Raw genomic sequence first — 6,000 nt, 5'->3', positions numbered from 1 at the left:
CTCCCCGCGCTCCTCCCCGCGCTCCTCCCCGCGCTCCTCCCCGCGCTCCTCCCCGCGCGGCCCTGGGGCGCTTTCCTCTGCCCTCATGCTTCTCAGCTGACTAGTACCTCAAATAAGAGCAGCGTCCCAATATTCACTGAAGCATTTTGACTTTAATGGTAAATGCTCTTAAAATCAAGAAGGCGTGCGCACAACTGGAATCTTGTCATGTCTTCTCAGATTTTAAATGTGCTAACCAGAAATTTATGGAATGCTTACTCTGTCCAGGGCACTGTGCTTGGTTTTGTCTGAACTATTTTGGATTTGACACATGCTCCCTGAGGACTGTACTTAAATGGATGTTTGTAAGAAAATAAAGCTGAAATAAAACCTGTTTACCCCCTTCTTTTTAGAACAACGGGACAGAATTGTGACGGTCCAGAAAAAAATTTGTTAGCCTGCAAAGTAGCTATGAGTTGTCTTTATGAATGTGTTCAGAACTCATTCTGACAATAGAAAAATCCATCCCATAAATTACAGACAAGTAACCGTTCATAGTTTATAAACAACATAGTTTATACATAATCTGTAGATTATGGTGCCCAATGATGTTTTAGCAGTATTTACATTCCCTTGTTTTCTTCTTTGACCGTTAAATGTGGTCCAGTTGTTGGAAGAACTTTCTGGTATTTTTTTTTTAAAGATTTTATTTATTTTGAGAGAGAGAGACCGAGAGAGAGTATGTGAGTGGGGGGAGCGGCAGAAGCAGAGGGAGAGAGAGAATCTCAAGCAGACTGCTCGCTGAGCACGGAGCCCAACACAGGGCTCACCCACACGACCCCGAGATCATGACCTGAGCTGAAATCAAGAGTCAGACGCTTAACTGACTGAGCCATCCAGATGCCCCGAATTTTCTAGTATTTTAAGAGTGACTAGCTGGCTCATTAAGCAGATCTTATATAAAAGATCCATAGAAAATCATGGTAAACTTGAATAATGTGTTGTGTTGTATTAAGAGATATCTATGATTCCTTTAATATAGATCTTAAATGCATGTCCTGATCCTCACTTAATATATAATTATTTTTCTGTGGCAACTGCTGTGTTTTGGTGCATGTTGTTGGTGAAACTAAGAGAAGGGGTCTTAGAAATTGCCTGGCTGAGTATATTTGGTCTCTTGTGATTTTGTTTCTTTCGCAATTATTTAGCAAAAATACGTGAGGGAAGTCACAATCCTTAAAATACCCTGGGAAATTCCTAGGATTACAGTGTTATAAATGGACATTCATTCATTCAACAAACATTTACTGAGTATCTCGTGTAACCTCTGCATGATTCTAGGCACTGGGAATGTAGTCGGAATATAGCATTCATGTGTTCTTCTTTTGCAGAGCTTATAGTCAGGTGGGTGAGGCAGACAGTAAACCAGGACACACACACACAGACACACACACACACACGCGTGCACGTTCAGAGAGTGAGGACAGTAGCTTGCTTAGATTCTGGTACCAAGTCAGGGGTGTGTGTGGTTTTTCCACACCACCAAGCACTTCTCTAGCACCAGCCTACAACTGGGCTGATTTCTGATACTGTCTACCTGGAGAGAGCAGCAGATCCCACAGGTTTTATCTGAATTATTTTGGATTTGACAAATGTTCCCTGAGGACTGTACTTAAATCAAAGTTTGTAAGGAAATAAAGCTGACATAAAACTATTTACTCTTTCTTTTTAGAACAATATGAGTTACAGCGGCTCAGAAAAAAATTTTTTAGGCACAAAGTAGCTACGAGTTGGCTCACTCCTAGAAGACTGCCCCCCTTCCAAGCCAATGGAAAGCCCAGGTTGTCCCCTGTGCTTCTGAACGGACTGGCTATAAATTGGGAGGTTTCCATGACCCCCTCCTTGGACTCAACCTGCTAGAGCAGCTCATAGAACTCAGAGGAGCTTTTTTTAAAAAAGATTTTATTTATTTATTTGACAGAGAGAGATATAGCAAGAGCAGGAACACAAGCAGGGGGAGTGGGAGAGGGAGAAGCAGGCTTCCCCGCAGAGCAGGGAGCCCGATGTGAGGCTCGATTCCAGAACCCTGGGATCATGACCTGAGCTGAAGGCAGACACTTAGCGACTGAGCCACCCAGGCGCCCCTCAGAGGAGCTTTTTTACTGATTAGAGTGCCTGTTTCTTATCCAAGGATACAGCTCAGAACGGCCACGTGGAAAAGCTGCGTGGGGTGAAGTACAGGGAAGGGATTCAGAGCTTCCATGCTCTCTCTGAGTGCGCCGCTCTTCCCCAAATACCCATGTGTTCACCAACCTGGAAGCTCTCTGAACTCCATCCTTTGGGGTTTCATGGAGGCTTCATTACAGAAACATAATCAGTTAAATCATTGGCCATTGGTGACTGATTCAACCTTCCCAGAGGTTGGGGAATAGGACTGCAAGTTCCAACCCTATAATCACAGGGTGAGTTCTCCTGGCCTCTAGCCCCCATCCTTCGCTTCAGGTCCAAAAGCACCTTATTGACATAACACAAGACAGCTTCTCTCTCTCATCACTTAGGAAACTCCACAGGTTTTAGGAGGAGGGAATGGGGATAAAGACCAGATATGTATTTTCTATACATCACATATCATACTTGGGTAACATGAGAGAGTGTCCCCTGTAACGTGGGAACAGCATTGGATCAGGTAGTCAGGACAGGGCTCCCTGATTAAACTGAGACCCAAAGGAGAAGCCACTCCAGCAAAGGTCTGTGCAAGGAGCCTCCCAGAAGCTCAACAAATGCAGAGGCCCTGAGTTGAGAAAAAGCTTGTCATGTTCAAAGAACAGAGGAAGTTGTGAATGTGGAAGAGGGAGGGGTGGGGAGCAGTAGGGTGTTGGTCCCAGAGGTGGCTGGACAGGCCCAGACCCAGACCCTGTGGGCTACCGCAGGCCTGGTGAAGCATTCCGCTCTCTTTCTGGGTGCAGCGGGCTGTCACCGTAGGACTTTATGCAGGGGGGTGGCGAATTTTCTGTTTTTCTAAGACCTGGCTGCTCAGTGGAGAAGGAAAAGCTGACAGTCATCAAGCCAGTCCAGTGGCCCAGGGGAGAGGGCAGTGCTTTGCAGGAGGGGTAACACTGGAGATGGAGCAGAGGAGCCTGTCCAGGGAGCATCCGGGCATAGCATAGACAAGGATTGCCAATGGGTTTGGGGACCGGAAGTGAGTGGGAAATAATTTATCTTAGTGCGGTATAAAAATGAGAGGACAAGAGAGTCACTTAGAGCATCCAGATTCCATTCCGTTCTAGATCCTGAGTTAAAAGTTATTGCACAGGGCGCCTGGGTGGCTCAGTCGGTTAAGCGACTGCCTTCGGCTCAGGTCATGATCCTGGAGTCCCTGGATCGAGTCCCGCATAGGGCTCCCTGCTCGGCGGGGAGTCTGCTTCTCCCTCTGACCCTCCCGACCCTCCCCCCTCTCATGTGCTCTCTCTCTCAGTCTCTCTCTCTCTCAAATAAATAAATAAAATCTTTAAAAAAAAAAGTTATTGCACATATTTACTATTAGAGCAAAACTGAGCTTTTCCAAAGCAAATGCAATTCAGACACACTCGAAGCATGCTGGCTTTTGTAGTTGGCAGCGATGAATGTAAAGAAATTAACTTAGAAGTTCAGCTCAACACATAATTTCCGCTGGAAGCGTAAGGACAAGCGTAGCCTAAACTGCAGTGGTTAGTTTTGCTAACGGCCTTTGCTTTTCCACAGAGCGCGTAAGTTCCCCGGAACCTATACAAAATTCAAAAGTAGACCTGCATTTAAAAAAGAATCACATTTAGTGGTTTTGCATCCTTGGGCTTCTGAGAAGTCCTTCATCATGGTAGGCAAATCTCAGAAGGTGTTCTGAGATTTGGCACACGGGTCCAAAGGTGCTGGAATCTGCTTCGATCTCCCCTGGGGCCCGCTGGCCCTAGCTGCCTTTTCATCTCATTTTTAAAATCATCCCAGGTGACTTTGAGGTCCATGCGGCTAACCTGGCAACTCGTCAAGAACCTAGCCTCAGTGTTCCCATCCTCTCCTTAGAAGGTGGAGGGAGAGGGAGGGATTTCCAGAGAAGGTCTTTCCAGGGGCCGCGGCTGAGCTACGGGGCCCAGGGTGGGGAGGAGAGATTTGAACTACAGCTCCAAAGTCCCACCCGCACTGCACCTCACCACCACCACAGGCTCTAGCATTAGGTTTTGTTTTAGTGGAGGCCACAGCAGGTTTAAAAAAGATACACAGTGTGCTGGGCAGTTAGTGCACTTGCCCACTGAGATGGTCCCAGCCCACGTAATTCTGTCATTTTTGAGTCACCAGTATGAACTGAGCTTTATCAGCCAGCGAATGAAACTCAGATCCCCAGTGACACCCAAAATTCTGTGTTCTCATTTCTACCCCCTGCTGCCCCACCAGATGTTTGCAAGAGGCCTCTCTTTAGGATATTTCTAACCCATAGGCCCCCAAAGTTCGTGGGTTCTCAGTAAGGTCAGTTCCTGCCTTTTGCTGTTCTTCTCTTGTTCTGGGTTTGGGTCCTCCCCGCTCCCTCTGACGACGGGGAAAATTGCTCTTCTCACCCCCATCTTGCAGAGAATGGAGCCCGGAGTGAGGCAGGAGAGAGGGAAGCACTGAACGGGGCTGGTTTGGTGGGAGATGTAGGGCTCCAACCTTTGACCCTGGGGTCTTGCTGCTTCATCCCCACGCCTGTTAGACTTAACCCTCCCCTGGTGGTTTTCATTCCCAGGCCCTGTTGGCCTGGTTTCATTCATGAAACCTTTTCCCATCTAGTCCATCAAAGCACATTCAGGTTCTTTCTCCAAGGGCCTCTGGGCTCCCAGCCAACCAGGGATCGTGGCTGGGCACAGTTTTAAGTGCCCCGACAGTGAGGAGGCTGGGCCACCCCAGAGCACCCTGACACCATCCCAGGAGGGTGCTGCTCTGGCCACAGGCTGACCCGAGTCTGGGATCTGGCCAGCCACGGTAGTTTACTACGACAGCGAAATCATGCTTAGGAAACAAAAAGAGAGACATTATGTAAATACGTGTGGGAAATAAGCTCCGAAGCTCACAGATATTTGCTCTGTTGAAAACTTCACCCTCTTTCTGTAGGGCCTTTTCTCAAGCAAAACCTTATAGAGCCCCCGTGTACGAAACAGGTGGCACCCAGGGGACAGGGTCAGACTTCCCTGCTCTTTCAGCCTCTCCCTCTGCTGGGTCCCCCCACCCCCACGCCCACCCCAGAAGTCTTTCCAGGGAATTCTAGGAGTCCTGGGAACGTAACTTGCAAACCGCCACACCGTGACATGAAGATCACAGAAAGGAAGACAGACACCCTGCATGCTGACACTCTTCACGAGCCTTTGTCAGCAACCCCCCTCGCTGCTGGGCCTTCAGCCCACCCCCTGCCTCCATTGGTTCCTTCAGCCGCAGACCTGTGCAGGCGGCCACAGTCCCTTGTGGATGGCCGTCTGCTCTCTGCTGCTCCCTCCAGTCCCTCCTCTTGCTGAAATTCACATCTGACTTCGTCATCCCTGAAACGCCTTCGGTGGTTCACCATCCCTCCTAGGATGAAGGCCGCGGGCACTCAGCTCTTTCCTCACGGTTGTCCCTGCCCACCTGTGCCCTTTCTCTGCTACTCCCCAGAAAACATCTGCTTACACGTCCTACCACCCCCCACACCTCCAGCCAGCAGGTGCACTCCTACTTCAGCCCTGGATTCAGGCTGCACATCTGTGGGGAAACCTCCCACTTCCTGCGTCTAAGCCCCGCCCTCACGCCCAGGTTGCTGCACCCCCACCCTGCCCTCCCTGCCCTCGCTGTCTGTTGTTCTGCCTTCTCTGGTGAACTGTGAACTCTGTCTCCTCCACTTACGTAGAAACTCCTTGAGAGCAGAGATATTTCCAGGGGAGGGGAGATGACCCTGCCCTGAGTAAATCCCAAGCCCCCAGCAGATGCGGGACACATAAAGAGCGCTCAACATCGGAATGAATGAATCTTCAAGTTTCCACAAGT

The 6,000-nt window shown here is 49.0% G+C and overlaps 1 protein-coding gene across 2 annotated transcripts in view; it reads left to right on the top strand.

Moving 5' to 3' along the window:
• Window positions 1-6,000, top strand: part of STOX2 (storkhead box 2) — a 105,410-nt gene that overhangs the window by 79,585 nt on the left and 19,825 nt on the right. The window lies entirely within an intron of this gene.

The sequence above is a fragment of the Mirounga leonina genome, unplaced genomic scaffold (assembly GCF_011800145.1).
Source record: "Mirounga leonina isolate KUSES-001 unplaced genomic scaffold, KU_Mleo_1.0 Mir_128, whole genome shotgun sequence".
In the NCBI taxonomy this organism is placed as follows: Eukaryota; Metazoa; Chordata; class Mammalia; order Carnivora; family Phocidae; genus Mirounga; species Mirounga leonina.
This window is presented reverse-complemented; position numbering and strand designations above follow the sequence as displayed.